This window comes from Gossypium raimondii, chromosome 8, assembly GCF_025698545.1.
Source record: "Gossypium raimondii isolate GPD5lz chromosome 8, ASM2569854v1, whole genome shotgun sequence".
NCBI classification, from domain to species: Eukaryota; Viridiplantae; Streptophyta; class Magnoliopsida; order Malvales; family Malvaceae; genus Gossypium; species Gossypium raimondii.
The window spans coordinates 47,928,170-47,946,321 of record NC_068572.1 but is presented as its reverse complement, the minus strand read 5'-3'; the positions used below and the strand labels follow the sequence as shown (position 1 = coordinate 47,946,321).

General features: G+C 33.8%; 1 non-coding gene across 1 annotated transcript; it reads right to left on the bottom strand.

Annotated features, from left to right (window-relative positions):
* Positions 1-2,188: 2,188 nt before the first annotated feature.
* Positions 2,189-2,295, bottom strand: LOC128032294 (small nucleolar RNA R71). Its single transcript, XR_008188422.1, has one exon. It is a non-coding gene; the product is annotated as a small nucleolar RNA R71 (small nucleolar RNA).
* Positions 2,296-18,152: the final 15,857 nt, after the last annotated feature.

Sequence of the window (18,152 nt, the reverse complement as noted above, 5' to 3'; positions counted from 1 at the left end):
TTGTAACTAATCTACCGTAATTCGATGTAGCAGATTAAACTAGTTTTCACATTTAAGGAGCTTGAATACAAGCATTTTCGTTATGTTTTAGTTAAGTTTCTTTAGTTTTACTTACATTCAATAAAATGTGCACATCAAGTCTTTTATTAACCTTAAGGATCGAATGAGGCCTAAGGGAGAGCTAACGTACTTTGTGAGTGTGTAAGAGACCATTAGAAGGCATTTTGGGCCAATACTGGACGCTATGTTGCCAAATGGGAGATCCAATGTCACAACATAGAGAGCAGAATAGAGAAAGTGAGAAACTACCTTCAATGTCGTGACACAGGCTGAGGATGTCGCGACATACCTCTAAAAATGGTTGCAGAAGAGCATACTGGTTGCTATGTTGTGACACAGGTCCTGGTGTGTTATGACATCGACTCTGTAACGAGAATAAAACACGAAGTATGGCATTTTGGTCTGCACAATCGAACTTAAAGATTGGAAACATCAACTAACCTAAGGTTAAGGACGACAGTTACCTGAAGGCTATAAATAGGTTTCTTTGACACACATTATGGATACCATTCCATTAGCTCAAGTTCCTTCCTTAGGTTTTTAGATTTGTTTTCTTGTTTCTCTTAGGTTTTCATAGTTCAGTTTATTTGTTTATTCAAGAGATCTGATTGTAAATCAAGATTAACTTCTGTAGATTCGTATTATTCAATATCAATCAGGCTTTCTTAAACTTTCTATTCTACTTTATTCCCCATTATCAATTCTTCCATTCTTTTTATGTTGTTTATTAAAGCCATGAGGAACTAATCCTTCTATGGGGGATTAGCGAGTAGAGGCATGACCTCTTAACTGTTTTGTAGGGTTACTCAATGAATCAATTGTTTAGAAAAGGAAGAACGTGAAACAAACCATAGGCCTGACAACCCTAGGAAGTCATCAAGGTGGGAAATAACCCAAAATTAGTATTACCCATTCGTGAACACCTTTACCCTAAGCCAGTTTGGACTGTGAGGTCAGAAGATAAGTAGTTTTTACTGACTCGTTATGTTGGTGGAAGATCAGACGAGAACCCGAGAAGATAGTTAATTGGGATTGCTAAAGCGAGCTAATCACCCATTCTCAGATTTGATTCACTTTATTTATCTTTATCTCTTGCAATTTTAATTTCCTTTTTATGTTATTTTATTTTATTATTTTACAAACCATAGACATATTTCTTATTTTACTCTCGTACTATAATTGACCTAAACTATTAATTAGATATTTAATTTTTTAGGTTAAGATTGATTTAATGCTCACCTCTCTTGGGTACGATCCACGGAGTACTCACCTATTTTGTTGTAAAATCTATATTACAACTCAAACTGTATACTTGCGGATACCGCCTCATAACTCTTTATTTTATTGTAGGATTCATACTTTAGACGTTAGTACGTCTGGAGGTGGTCAAGTTGTTGGCGCCGTTGCCTGAGAGGCAATGTTACTAGATTAATTTTAACTTTCGCTCTTAAAAGAACAATTAGGAAATTTCTCAATTATAGATACATTTTTATTTTATTTTATTTTAGTACTACTAATCTTTTCTTTCTAGGGTTGGTGTATGACTCGTAGTAGAGGTAACCCTATTGTAGCAACCACAAATCTAGAACGAATAATCTGAAAAAATCGTCGACAACAACAACAACAAATGTAAGATCTACCACCACCACCAGCTGTAGTTAACGTACCATGTAACAATCTATTGTTTTGCGACACTGATAACACCCTAGGAGACCCATCAGCACTGCAGTTACCCGTAAATATGCAGATGGCACAAAATAAGAAGACTCTAAGGGATTATGCCCTACTAAACTTAGACATGGTTCAGAAAAGTATAGCAAAGCCGGTGGTTACAACTAATAGTTTCAAAATAAAGCTGGTGATGATACAAATGATCTAAAATAATTTGTAGTTCAGGGGCATTATGACAGAGGACCTTAATCAACATTTGAAATGGTTTCTCTAACTCTGTGAAACTTTTGAGTATAACGAGGTCACTATTGATGCTATTCATCTTCAATTGTTACCCTTTTCTTTGATTGATAACGTTTTTTCCTGGTTAGACTTGTAAGCACCAGGATCTATCACAACATGGGATGAACTTGCTAGAAAGTTCTTATAAAAGTTCTTCCCATTTAGCAAAGCAGTTCAACTAAGAAGAAAGATTGATGTCTTTAGGCAGATAGAATGATAAGGTTTCTATGAGGCGTGGAAACACTTCAAAATGTTGATTAAAAAATGTCAACATCACAGATTTCTTGAGTGGATATGACTGCAGGTATTTGACAATATGTTGGATGCAAACGCACGATCTGGACTAGACAGAACAGTAGGAGGAGCTCTTATGAACAAGACGTACGAGGATGTGTACGAAATTATTGAAAATATGGCATTAAACTCCTATTAGTGGCGAATTGAACGTTTCACATATGGCCAGAAAATTGCTACGGTCAAAGCTATTCAAGAGGATGATAAGTATTCGTAAATAATAGATAAATTAAACCATATCGAATTTGCTTATGCATCGTCTATGTATGAAGGAGACAAGCCACTCTTCCATTATATCAACAATCCTACCAATGATGTGAATTACATTGGGAATAGAGGTGGAAACCCTTATTCGAATACATATAATCCTGGCTAGAGTGATCACCCGAACTTGAGATGGGAAGGAAACCAATGAGGAGGTAAGAATTTAAATTAAGTTAAAAATTACTAATTACAAACCTCCTTATTTGCAGAAACCCCAAGACAAAACCAACCCAAATGACCATACTAGATGTGGTCAACGTTTAGATAGAATTGAGGGGGAGATGCAGTTAATGAGAACAAACATTAAGTAGGTGCGGTTTAAGTACATTAACTCAACAAGATTATTGATTAAGCTTGAGGATCAAATGAGCCAATTGATAAGCATGATGGGTGATATCAAAAGACAAATTACCTCAAGCATTCCCAGTAACACGGAAGATAATCCACGGAGAGAAGGAAAACAACATATGAAAGCTATAACACTCTAATTAGGAAAAGTACTAAGTAGCCTAGAAATACCTACCCTGAAGGTAACTGTGGATAATACTAATGAACCTCAAGATAATCCTATGGAAGTAGAAGACGGACTTGAATTAGAAGAAGGGAAAACACCAACGATTGAGACAGGAAAAGAGATATCTAAAGATGTTGAAATCACAAAAGTCCCATTTCCAATAAGATTAGAAGAAAGAAAGAAGAGGGACGAGGATGAATTTGTAAGTTTTTTGAATCTATTTAAAACTTTAAATGTTAACCTACCTTTAATCGAGCTAATTAAGAAGGTTCCCAAATATGCCAAAATTTTAAATGTGATGATGGCAAGGCATAAGAAAATCAAGGTAGGAGAATAAGATAATTTAAGTGCTTCCTGTAGTGTGATTATTTCAAGACAAGTACCTTGGAAGTTGAAATACTCGAAAAGTTTCACTATTCCTATAGAAATAGGGAACATTCATTTTAATAGAGCTTTATGCGATTTAGAAGCCAGTATTGTCGATTATTGCTACATGATTTTTTGTAAATTATTGTATATTTAACTAACCCCATAATTTAAATTCTACATGATTTTTTGTAAATTATTGTATATTTAAAATATGTGAATTGCTACATGATTTTTTTGTAAATTATTGTATATTTAACTAACTCCATAATTTAAATTCTAAATTTTATTTGATGTATGTTCAAGTGTTAGACCGAAACATCCTTGAGGTGGAATTTTGGATCGAACTAGAGTCATTGTCGCGACATTGCACCAGAGAGTCACGACATAATAGACAGTCCCTGCGAATCTCCAAACTGATGGATGTGTCCTGACATAGAACCCCTATGTCACGACGTCGGTAGCCTACTAGGGATGTCGCAACATGGAATCCTTGTGTCGCGACATCGCTGTAAATTTTTGCAAGATTGACCTGAATCGCTGCACAACTCGACGACTTAAACACTGATTTTACTCGATTTTTAACCCTTAAAACCCTATTTTATAACCCAAAACAATTTCTACTACTAATTAAAACACCTATTAACCTTTACTTTTTCAAACTCTCTCAAATCTATCAATATCCCTTAAACCCTAAACCCCGATTTCTCAAATTCCCTTTGACAAACTTGGTGCAACAAGGAACGAGGACATCACGAGCAAGCAAAGAATTTGAACAAATCTCAACTATACCTACAAGGTTATGGGTTCCTAAACTAAAACTTTTTTTACTATCTCTTTGAATTTATTATTTAGTTTGAAATACAATGCCTCCTAGGAAAGTTAGGCAAACCATGGAAATAAAGCCATCGATGGTTCAAACTCCCTCTAATTTTCCAAATTCGAATGTTGAAAAGTATTTCAGTGAACTTCAAGGAAAAAACATTCATTCAAGAAAGGGGATTTGATCCATCGATGATATTGTGTAAATAAATATAGCTTTTGGTAAGGTATCATCGATGGGAATATTTTTGAATGATCCCAAAGTATAATATTGTGGTCCCCGTTGTAAAAAAATTCTAAGCATCTTTATGGGACCACGAGTCTAGAAATATTGAAGGTCATATATGGGATACAATACTTGTGCGAGGGAAAGAGGTACGGGTAACCCCTCGAATAATTTGCAATTTCTATAAATCTCCATATTATGAGATTTAGAGACATAGATATGGATAGTATTATAAACTTTTTAACTAAAGGAAGGAGTGAATAGAAACACCACGCAGGTACCCATATCCTAGTATCTTTTCATCAAGCTATTATATTTACTGAGGCTAAGATGTGGATTCAATTTGGTTGCACATGAATTACACATGCTTTAAATATTTCTAATGTTAATGCCTTTAGAGCAGTTTTACTCTATGTTATTCTACAGAAAAAACAGGTATGTGTTGGTAAATGGATTCATCAGAACATGAGAAGAAGCATTAGTAGCTAAAAGGTAGGAGTATTCTTTCCCCATCTCATGACGACTTTATGCAAAAAGACGGATATACATATGACACCAACTTGGCAGTCGTTGAAACCATCTCGAAGTATTATTGGTGATACCTTGTTCCAACAATACATCGAGCTGAGGGTCAAACAAATGAAAGACGAGAACAAGCGACATCAAGAAATGACAGCTACACCCACGTCGTCACAAAGTTTGGTATGAGCTCAACAAGATGTTGGTGAGAGTAGTAACCCAAAACTAGATTTGATGATTCAGTGGATGCAGGAATCGAGACCAATTTTCTAAAAATTCATAAGGCAAAACAACATCCGGGCCCCAATTATACACCTAACATGTTCGGGCCGACGAGTATAGAACAAGGAGAAGAAGCACATGAAAGCGGATAAGAAGGAGAAGATGAGGAGGAGGATGAAAATGAGGAGATGGATGAGGAAGACGATTGAATTACTTTAATTTTACAAAGACTTGTATTAATTTTTGGATGATTTGAACTTTGTAGGAGTAGGATTAATAAGTAGATTTTTAGTTTTGTTGCATTTTATTTAACTTTTCTATGTAGGAACCTAACACGAATAAGACACAAATAATTCAAGCTTTACACGATCAAATGAGGAAGCACCTACCAATAGGAGTTAGAGCAGCCACGATCAATCAGGTAGCTTCTTTCCTTATCTTTTGATAGGCTACACATTGAGGATAATGTGTTAACTAAAGTGTGGAGGGTAACATAGGTTGTTTTTAAATTCTTAATTTTTGTTGATTTTTCATTGTCTTTTGGTAAGCTTGTAGAAAATACAAGTGATTGGTTAGAAGCATGTACATAGGTTGCTTATGTTTATGAATAAGTTGACATGACAATAGAAGATTTTAAAATTTTTATTATTAGACTACTAAAGTTCTATATGTTACACGGTAAATAGGTATTAAGGTATCATTTGAACCAAGTGATATAGAAAATACAAGGAAACAAGCATGGTAGTATGAATGATAAATGGTTGAATTTGTGTTTGTTTGGTTGATTAAATTTGTGCATAATGAGATCTTTAGGGATAACCTAAGACATTGTTTGGAACACATCTAGAGTCAAAAAGCTATCCTATTTTACTCTATCTTTAGTACCAATTTTGAGCATTGTTGACACTTCTTGATGAACCATATTACAAACCCCAAATATAAAAATGTTAATTTATATATACCATTTTTCTTTGGTCCTATATTGCACGATTATAGATGTCTAGCCATACATATTTAGGGTTAAGTAGATACATTATAAGGGAGTTTGTAAAATTAGAGTGAAATAGGAAAGATTGGTGTGATATAGGAACTATAAGTTAGCTTAATGTGCGAAACAAAAAAAAAACCCAAAAAGGGAATTAGTGCGAGTAGAAAAAATCTTTAACCGGCAAAAAAAATTTATGAGTGAGATGTATTAAAAAAGAGAAAAGTCACAAAGTCACAAAAGAAAGAAAAACTCATTCACTAGTGCACAAAAACTCGTAGGTCTAGCCATAGTTATTATGTCACGTTATGAATTCCTATACATGGAGAGACGAGGATTGTGAAAGAATGAGAAATAAGGCAGTGAGTAGGTAAGAGTCATTAAGGGGGGAAGAATAAGGATTAATACAATGTGCCAAACTATTTTCGTGTTTGTAACCTTTTAATGCTTACTGTTTTTGAATTCCATACCTATCCTAAGCCTCAGAACGGTACAAGTCGAAAAACACTATGTGACCTAAGTATCCTCATACATGAGTGAACATCATACTGAACATATGGATAAATGACTATTTGTATTCTGCTTGGATAATTAATGTACTTGTATGATTTGTTGATGGATTCTTATAGGTGAGAACCTTAATACTTGTATATTTTGTAACATATTGAACTTAGATGTTTGTGATCAAAAGTGGTAAGTCAATTACTCATCACGATGAAATTGTTAATAAGCATGAAATGCCTAAGTCATATGCTCTGAAATCATTGCTTGCATCATACTTGCGCAAGGGTCATCATTTTTATTTGTCATTTTTGTTTATGTTGAATGAAGACAAGCAATGACTTGAGTGTGGGAGAGTTTGATCTACTATAATTTGGTGTAGTAGATTAAACTAGTTTTCACATTTAAGGAGCTTAAATACAAACACTTTCGTTATGCTTTAGTTAAGTTTCTTTAGTTTTACTTACATTCAATAAAATGTGCACATAGAGTCTTTTATTGACTTTAAGGGCCGAACGAGGCCTAAGGGAGAGCTTATGTACTTCGTGATGTGTAGGAGACCATTAGAAGGTATTTCAGGCCAATACTGGATGCTATGTCACCACATGGGAGATCCAATGTTGCAACATAGAGAGTAGAATAGAGAAAGTGAGAAACTGCCTTCCATGTCGCGACATTGGCTAAGGATGTCTGTAACACCCGATTTTCAGTGGTTTCAGAAATAGTGGTTTTGGGGCCACCAAATCTAACAAGTAATTTTGTAAATATTATATTTAATATTTACGAGTTATTTGTGATTTTAAAAATGTTTTTGATATAGTGATTTTTGTTGTATAAATGATTTATTAAGTTCAAGTGGTTTTAAAAAATGAGGTATCGGGACCTCGTTTCTATAAAATGAGCCGTAAATATTTTTATTAATTTTTGTTGAGTGTAATTAAGGTGGTATTAAAGTTTTGTTGGAAAATTTTATCGTTTCGATAGTTAATTAAGCAAAAAGGACTAAATCGTTTAAAGTGAAAAAGTTGTGTTCTATAAGCTAAAGGCATTAAATAGCTATAGAACTTTAAAGTGGAGGTCCCTATATGGAAATTAGACCATTAATGTATTAGTGGATGATAGTGGTTTGACAATGTTGTAATTTTTAAATATTATAAAGGTTAATAAAGTAAATTAAGTATTAAATGAATAAATAAAGAAAACATAAAGCTTTCATCTTTATTTTTTCTTCCTCAACCGAAATTTCAAAAAAATAGGTGCCATGGATGCTGGAAAATTTCAGCTAGTCAAATTCCTTTTATGTAAGACCCTAAACTATCAGTTTCTTGTAATTTTTATGTTTTTGAGATCGTTGCAACTGGGTCCAGCTAGCCCGTACCTTCGATTTTGAAAATGTTAAAGATTTTTAATGTTGCCATTGATGAATCTTGTGATTTTTTATATTAGATGATGAATTGGGAATGTTGATTTGTATATAAAAGTATTTTGTTAAGTGATTTTGATGAATTTTTTGATTAGGGACTAATTTGTTAAATTAATAAAATTACAAGAATTTAATGTGAAATTTTTGCATAAATGGGCTTTGTTGGATACCATGAACATTCGGCTAAACTCAATTCTGGGTAAAAATGGTTAATTTGCATGTTTTGGGCTCATAGACTAAATTGAATAAAAGTAAAACTTTAGTGGCAGTTTTGTAAAAATGTCAAAATGACCAAATTGTACTAAATGAATTGTTTTATTGTCTAAATTAATATATTGAATGAAATTATTAATTTAGATCAAGATCGGGTGGAAAATCAAGGAAATTAGAAAATTACCAAAATGCCTCTAAACTTTGGTATTTTTGCAATTTAGCCAGGTAAGTTCGTATGAAATATACTATGTATATTTTTGATTATATTGAATTTTATATATGAATTTTATTGAAAATGAAACGATATATATGTTATTATATCATTTAGATTATAATGAAACGAGGAAAATTTAACGACGCACGAAGAATACCGAGTCCCGTTCAAACTTTAGGAATCCGTAGGATACAAATGACATGTCATTAGGGTTACCAATTTCAGCTCTTATAAGCTTATCGATACTCAACTCGTATGACCTTACCGTTATTCAGCTAAGAGGAGCTTACCATTTATAGCTCGTATGAGCATACATGTATAGGAAATGACGAATTACAGTTCAGTATACCTCGTGTATGCTACCCACATATCTAATGATATTCTAAGTGGTTCAACGGGCACAATTCTGTTATGAGATGATATGAGTTCGATACGAACTAATACAGGTATATACATGAGATATTGATATATTGAAATGGCTGAAATATGTATACGATGAAACGGTAAGATAATGATATGTATCATGGCATGTACATATATGAATATCTTTGATATGTTGATACATGGTAATTATGTAAGTTGAGACGAGTAATGAACTCAAGTGTGACATGTTGAGAAAATAAGGTTATCAATGTTGAATTTATATGAAATATGTTCAAGCATGCTAACATGTGTTGCTGTTTAATGCTTAGGCAAGTGCCAAGCTGTTGGTTGAATGGTGTTATGTTTACTTATAAGTCGTATTGAAATGGTAAGTGCTCAAATGAAAATATACTTGTACTCCTGAATAAGTGGTAAGGTTTAAATTATGCAAATTCTTATGAAATGGTTTATCATGTGATTAACTCTAAAAGAGCTATGTTTAAATGGACTAGCTTGTGGCTATGGTTGATGAAATGCTTGTGTCTTGTGTATTATGCAAATGAAATGGAACGGTGAGTTAAATTGATGATGTTATTTAAGCTAAAGAAGGTAAATGTAATGGAAAGTAATGACATGCAAACGAAAGGAAGAAAATTGAAAGAGATTTAAAGTTTTTATAAAATCCTACTTTGTTAGGGATGATAGGTATAAGTGATGCTGTGGAATTATTCAATTTGTGAGTTTTTGAATTTGGTTTCATGAATCGTGTGGCATCGATATATGATTATTCTTGATATGTATAAATTTCATATTTGAAATGGATAAATATGATTAAAGTTTATACGATCTTACTAAGCATTCATTGCTTACGTAGTTATTTTTCTTTACTTTTCAGACTATCGGAAGCTCGATTGGGCTGGAAGCTCGTCAGAGATTTATTTCACTATCCAGTGATTATATCGGTAGACTTTGATATCCTGGTTAATGTTATAATGGCATGTATAGGTATTTTGGCTAAAGTTAGCCTATGTGTTTTGGTTGTGGAAATGATCATTTGGTTAGTTTGCATTTTGGCCTTGTGTTGGTAAAATGATATATATTATAAGGTGTATATAAGTAGCCTTGTAATGGTTGATATATGACTTGTTATGGTTGAATGATGGTAGATAGAAAAGTAGTTGAATGTGCATATTAGATATGACATATAACTTGTTATGAATTGGTGTTTTGCCATAATAAGCATATATGTATTTTGAAACTAATAATTATGTGGTACAGTTGGTACCAAATGGTATGTTTTGGTAAGTGATTTACATGTTGCATAATGATGCAAACTTAGTTAGAAGTTAATCAATTATTTTGGCCAAATTGAATACATGATTATACATGTTTTAATGTTGTCATTTGAGGTGCCTTTGGACATATTGGTTGGGTGTTATTGTACCATATGTGTTTGGCTTGATTATGCATGGTTTTGGTGCCTTTTGAGGGCTTAGGTATATGTGCAAAAGGGATTATAGGTGCATGTTGAAAAAGGTGAGAAAAATGGCTTGTAAAATAGCCTATTTTAGTCAACACGGTAAAGACACGGGTGTGTGTCTCAGCCGTGTGTGACACAGGACTAGGTAACACGGTCGTGTATCCCCTATAGTTTTCAAAGGGTTGCAAGTCAGGTTTTACACAACCTAGCACACGGTCTGGCACACGGGCATGTAAGGTTATTTCGAAGGGTACACGGCCTGGCCACAGGCATGTGGTTTGGCCATGTGACCCAAGTTAGTGAGTTACACGGGCACGAACATGGGCTGGGACACGGCCGTGTGTTTCTATTTTAAATGCCTACACGGCCTAAGACACGGGCGTGTCCCTTGGCCGTGTGACCCCTGCAGTTTGTAAATTTTCATCTTTTCCCTGAAATTTTTATATGTTTCTGATTTAGTCTCGATTTGTTTTTAATGTGTTTTTAGGGCCTCGAGAGCTCGTATAAGGGACAATATGTATGCTTTTGATTGGTTTTGCTGTGATTGATGATATGAATTAAATGTTTTAAAATTTTTGATAGTTCTGAAATGTAAACTCTGGTAATGTTTCGTAACCCTATTCCGATGACGGATATGGGTTAGGGGTGTTACATATATTGGTATCAGAGCTACGGTTTAGTCAGTTCTTAGACTAAACGTAGTATGTGTGAAGTCTAGAAATACATGCCATTATATAACCTGTGATAGTGTGATATCTCCTAACGCTGATGTGATTTGTTTCATTTTAGACAGAGATGCTTTCTAACCGAGCTAATTCCGATAATGTTGAAAGCGATACTCGAGTATTTGAGTAAAAATGTTGCTTATGATGAGTCAGAACTCATAAAGGTATGAATAAAGGTTCATAATATTACGTTAATGATAAATGTTATGTTATATGTGTGTATATATGAGAGTCAAAATTTTGAGGCTTTACAACCTTCACCCCCTCACCTGTACGTCTTATACAATGAAATTCACAAGATTTATATTGATTAAGTTCACAAGTGTGAAACAAAAGAGTTTAGTGGCTGAATGATTAGTAATGCGGTCAGAGTTGAGAATGGGTTAGCAAGTAAAGACGGTTTTAGAAGAGATATCAGATTTTTTTCTAAAGATCATCTGGAGTATGCAATGTCGCTGTTAAAGAAGAAGTTAATATTGACTAATCGATTTATTTAGGTATGGTATCTAAAGAACAAGTTAACCGAAATTTATTCTGAATTGATTTCTTTAGTGAATGGGATAAAGTGAGATTATTAATGACTGTAGTAGTCAGTGGAATAATGTTTGAATTGCAAATATATTTAATGCAACTATTATAATTGAGTATTTTATAGCGATCTCCTCTGGGTATTCTATATGTTCTTTTATTTTCAGAAATATCTGTAACGGTTTTATTAAAGCTATGAGGAACTAATCCTTCTATGGGGTATTAACGAGTGCAGGAATGATCTCTTAACTGTTTTGTAGGGTTACTCAACAGCTCATTTGTTTGGAAAAGGAAGAACGTGAAACAAACCCTAGGCCTGACAACCCTCAGAAGTCATCAAGTTGGAAATTAACCTAAAATTGATATTTCCCATTCGTGAACACCTTTACCCCAAGCCAGTCTGGACTGTGAGGTCGAAAGATAAGTAGCTTTTACTAACTCGTTATGTTGGTGGAAGATCAGAAAATCCTACTAGGGTAGCGACTAGTTAGTTGACGAGAACCCGCGACGACAGTTAATTGGGATTGATGAAGCTAGCTGATCACCCATTCTCAGATTTGATTCACTCTATTTGTCTTTATCTCTTGCAATTTTAATTTTTTATGTTATTTTGTTTTATTATTTTACAAGCCATAAACATATTTCTTATTTTACTCTCGTACTATAACTGACCTAAAGTATTAATTAGATATTTAATTATTTAGATTAAGATTGATTTAGTACTCGCCTCCTTTGGGTACGGTCCTCGAAGTATTCACAGATTTCATTGTAAAATCTATAGTACAACTTGACCCGTATACTTGTGGATACCGCCTTATAACTCTTTATTTTATTGTAGTATTCACACTATGGACGTTAGTACGTCCAAAGACGATCAATAACCTAAACTTAGAGACCCTGACACGATATTCTATGAGTGCTTTCGATTTTAACTTCCTAATGTCGATGTTTTATGTGGGAAACACTTATCCAGGTATGCTATCAATTTACATTGGTTGGCAATCCGCAAATAGTTTTGATTATAACATAGGGTTTACAAGAACGAATGATGTACTCCCTACAACCTATACCGGTGAAGGGACATCCATCCCTAGACATTCAACTAAGGTTGATAATGAAGAACAAGTTGGGAACAAAGAGGGAGAGGGAGGTGAAAACAAAGAGAACGAAGAGGGAGCTGAGAATGAAGAGGGAACTAAAACCAATGATGATCCAATCTGGGAGTCTGGGCCGGATGATTTGAAAATTGAATTATTTTCTAAACCAAAGGTCGTTCCTACTAAACCAGAAGGGAGTGGTTCTGATGATGAAGGTTAGGATAATGTTGAAGGAACCCATCCAAATTTTATAACATTTGCACCTTCACCCTACTTGCTTAAATTCGACCTTGATGTTGAAGGTGAGTTAGAATTTCCAGAACTTCCTCATAGAAGATAAGGTCATGCAAGTTCTTATACAAATTTTGACGATTTACAAGTTGGAATGGAGTTTTCCTCCCAAGATGCTTTTGTTGCTAAAGTGAAACAATATAACATAAAATAAGGGGTAAAATTCCATGTTATAAAATCTCGAGCCAGAAAATATAAGGCCAAGTACGCAATGTGTGATAGCAGATATCCATGGAAAATTATGGCATCTGTAAGAAAGAAGATGGGGTTGTGGCGCCCCAAACTTGACCAAGACGGTCCGACCCAAATCCAGAACGTTGCGTTAGCCACTTACATGACTCTCCTTACCGACCACCAAAGCACACCACAAACCACCAATCACACTAAGCAAGTACAAACTTAATTAAAAATATAAATACATGTAAAAGCCTAAAATAAGATTCGTCTAGCATAACACAAAAAAAAGCTATAAGGGTAAAAATGTCATTTTTACATAATGAATGTGAAATGCTCACAAACCATGAAATTAACCTATATATGCCTTAGGAATTTTATTTCAAACCAGTGTGAAAAATTCAGTTCAAAACGATGATTAAAACTCTCTCAATTTTAAAATAGAGTTTAAGGATTAAAACGTAAATTTTACAAAATATCTAGGAAAACCTTTCTATGAAATTGAAGATAGAATTTTAAATTTTAACATATAAAACTCTTTCATGTAAATTTTGAAAGCATTTTGTGGTGTTTAAGGGCTCCAATTGCATTGCTCAGAAATCAGGACTTAATTGCAAAATTAACAAAACTTGCCCAAACACACAGCTAGCCACGTTGAGACAACGTGATTTTTCACATCATGACGTCGCCTATATGGGGGTCCTCATCCGGATGAAGATCACTCATCACGACGTCGTTTAAAGCTTGCCACGATGCCAACTAGAATTTTTGCAGAAAAATTGCAGCAACTTGTATATGACACTTTGACACTCTATTACACATACCAATTTGTGTTTTCATGCCAATTTACCTATTCTAACATGTTATATAGCATATATATATCATTAAAATCATGCTCAATTACATTAAAACATACTTTAACATACTTTAGTATTCAATCAAATTGCCTATGCTAGCATGCTTCCTAAAGTCCCAATTCAATTTACTCAACATACCAACTTTGCATATAAGGAAAGTTTAAGTGCATTATAGGCCATACCTTACCATTTGGTCATTTTGCATCTATCCAAGCATTCAACAAGTCATTTAAGCATCTATAGCCATAATTCACTAAGGCAAAAGCATGCTAATCAACATATAGCCTAACCATTCATCTAGCATCATTCATGCATCAATCCAAAGCAATTTAAAATCTAAAAACTAGATACAAAAGTCCTTAAATAGTCAATGGAAAGTTTATTTAAAAACCAAAACAACAACTAAAGTCTAATCCCTCAAAATGAATCCACATTGCCATCCTTTATTATCCAAGAAAACTATCTTACATACACAATTTAGTTGCTTTTCCTTGAGTTCACAAGATCACTTATTTCTCCACCCACACAAGCTATATCTCGGTAAAATTAAACACAAGAGAGTGTGAGCTTAAATAAGCTCAATGAGTGCTCAAGATGCTACAATAAACTATAATATCAAGGTTAAAAGCAAGATTAGGAAGCACTTAAACACTTATCATCACCACACATTCATACATGTTAATACATTAGCATATTGTGATTATGAAATAGGTATAAAGACACAACGTATTGGATACACAGATCTCTATCATACCAAAGACTCATGGAGTCTAACATGTACTAAGCAAGTGTAGCATTAAGATAAAACTCTCCAACATACCAACATATCCCAATGAATGGAGTCATGCTCTACATTTTCTTATCCCTCCAACATGTCCCAATAACAAAAACACATATATGAGTACTTAAATACTATGAAATTTCAACTATATCGAATGATTTCAAATGATCACAAGGCCAACATATCCATATTTCACACTTACTTTTCTGGCTTATGCACACTTGCACATATATCACAACCACATCACTTTCCACATATTCATATCATGCACTTTCAAGTGCAAGAACTTGCTCAGTGAGCCACATTCACTTCCATATCAGATGTATGTGCATAAAACTTGCTAATCGTAATGCACATTCAGACATGTATACTCAACACATATAATCACATTACACACTTAGGCATATCACATCACATGTAGGCTTTATTTGCAAAGTATCACATTAACTAAGTTATAGGGAGGACTCAGTGAATAAGTAACTGCACAAAAACAGTCCAAGTAGTAATAATATCGAGTGGAAGTGCATCTAACCAAGATTTCACTTTTTCATCCAATGCAAACAGGATTAGTAATAATTTGATAGTGTCTGGTAGTACTCCAACGTAACTGACAGTGCTGCATATATATTCAAATTATCGTAAAAAGACTATAGGATCCTCTGTCTTAGGATCATTGAATGTGACATTGCTAGAAATCCACGCTAGTAAAGAAGGATTTAACTCAAAATGTTAATTATAAATAATGGGACGAGTAATACTAGATCACAACCAGCCTGTATCAAAAAATGTCCCTAGTGTTTGCATCATACTTCCTGGATTTTGAAGCTAAAAAGAAATAAAGGAATGTTAGTAACTTAAGATTTAAATTTCGTATCTATAATGCATAAATTTCCTAGTTATTCTATTAATATGCAAAAATTAAAATCAATATTGTGACGTTTCCTCCCTAGCAACAAGGCCAACAACTTGACCGCCTCCGGACGTAGAATCCTACACAAAAGATATAAAAGACAATATCCGTAAGTATACGGGTTAGGTTGTAATATAATTACAACGGAATGGGTGAGTACTCTGAGGATCGTACCCAAGGGAGGCAAGCACTAAATTAATTCTAATCTAAACATACATTGATCTAATTTGTAATTTAATTGTATTATAGTACGAAGAATCAGAAGAAAGGTTTTGGTAAACTATACTAAAAAATAATACTAAAAGAAAGTAAGATAATAAACAAAACACGAGAAATCAAAGAGTAACATGTATCAAATCTGGGCATAGGTGATTAGCTCGCTTCAGTAATCATAACCAACTATCGTCTAGGGTTTTCTTGTTCAATCAACTAGTCAATACCCCAACAGGATCTTCCGATGTTCCACTAACATATTGAGTCGACAAGAACTACTTATCTCTCAACCTCATAGTCCAGACCGGTTCAGGGTTAAAGTGTTCACAAATAGGCCATACCAAATCTAGGTTAATTCCCACCTTAATGACTTCCTAGGGTTTTCAGGCCTAGGGTTTTAGATTCTTCCTCTACTGAACAATTGATCTGCTAAGAAACCCCTACAAAATAGTTAATTAATCATACCTCCACTCACTAATCCCCCACAGGAGGGTTAGTTCCTCATGGATCTAATAAACAATATAAACTTGATAAAAAGAATAAACATAAAGAGCAATTCAAGAGAATAAAGTTTAGAAGAATCTTGATTTGTATTAAATTTTAAGCGTAGAATCGTCACAGATTTTGATAGTATTTCCTAAATCTGATTTCCCCAAAAATGTAAATAACAAGAACGAAAATAAAATCTATACCCTAAGAAAATAGATCAAACTAAAGACTAAATCTAAAAAGAAAATTATACAAGATCAAAAGGGTGTCCATAACATGTGTTGAATGAGCCTCTTTATAGACTTTAAGATGGTCGTCATCCTCAACCCTAGGTCAGCTACCGTCATCGTACTTAAAATTTTATTGTGTAGACTAAAACGCCCCTAGCTCGTTATTATTTCCCGTACAGAAGTGATGTCGCGACGCACTAGGTCCTGTGTCACGACATCGAGGGTAGTATGCTAAACTTCACGGTATCTTCAGGCAGGGGGCGAAGCCAAGAAATTTTTTTAGGAGGGGCCAAAATTAAATTGTAACTTTTATGATAGTAAAAATGCAATTTCACCATATTAATAGACTCTATCTTTATAATTTTTTAAAATATTAAATAAAAAATTTATCATTTTTATGGGGGAAAAGTGCAATTTTACTTTTACTAATTTAAAATTTTAAAAATTTCAAAGTGCCTAAATGGAAAATTTTCCATTTTAGGGGGCCCGGGGCCCTTGCCAGCCCTCTAGTTTCACCCCCTGTCTTCAGGGGTATGTCGCGACATCCTTAGGTTGTGTAATGACATTGAAGGCAATTTTGGAATTCTTTTATTTTGCTCCCTATGTTATGACATCTAGTACTTTGTGTTGCAACCTAGTGACCAATATCGAGTTATTGCACCTTCTAATGGTCTCCTGCACGCTCCCAAAGTGTATTAGCTCACCCTTAGGCCTCATTCGACCCCTAAGGTCAACAAAAGACTCAAATTACACATTTTATTGAACTTACCTAAACTTATGAAAATATAATTAAAATTTAACTAAAATGCCTATGTTCAAGCTCCTAAAGTGAGAAAACAAGTTTAATATGCTACACCGAATTATGGCAGATCAACTACCATTTCTCTTTAATTGCTACCCCTACTAATGTAAGTTTTTGGATTTTCCCCTCTATTTGGATCTGATTTGGGCATTCCTAATTGAGTAATTAACGAAGATATTCATCCGACAACTCAGAATGGGTAATGGGTAGTGCAAATTGCAAACTAGTGCGAGATCTTGCACTATTTCGCTTTGTTAATAATTTTGTGGTGTCGAGAATAGTGATTTTGATATCACAATTTCGACGAAAGAGTCAATAGTTATTTATTTAATATTTATAGGGTTATATTAGGGTCGTATTAAAATTTGGTTAAGAAATTTTAATGTTTAGTTAATTAATTAAAAGGACTAAATCGTAAAGATTGCGTAAGTGGGTTTCTATTAGTTAAATGGGTTAATGATTAAGGAAATGTAAAGTAATGAAATTAGATCGTAATTAAGCTATATAAATGTGTAACGGACATCTATGTACAAAGATTTGTTGTTTATTAATTAATTATTAAGGTTAAAAAGTTAATTTAATAATAAATAACATAAACAAATAAGAAATTAGCTATCATCATCTTCATTTTCCTTT